Here is a 234-nt window from a genome sequence, read left to right on the forward strand (position 1 = left end):
CCCAATACCGCTATTAAGATTAGCAAGAAAGCAATGCTATTTGCTCTCTATAATTCTTGCTGACTCAGGAAGACAAACAACTAACTATAATAACGAAAGACTCCATAATTTATCGCAACACCAATGTATTTAATTGCAGTTGCATTGCACACTAACTGATGGTTTCGCTAAATGCAACTGACATCACTCAGTGCGCAACAACATTTCCGTAAACGTTTCTGGCCAATTAGGGAC

Source organism: Penaeus monodon, chromosome 22 (genome assembly GCF_015228065.2).
Source record: "Penaeus monodon isolate SGIC_2016 chromosome 22, NSTDA_Pmon_1, whole genome shotgun sequence".
Classification (NCBI taxonomy): domain Eukaryota; kingdom Metazoa; phylum Arthropoda; class Malacostraca; order Decapoda; family Penaeidae; genus Penaeus; species Penaeus monodon.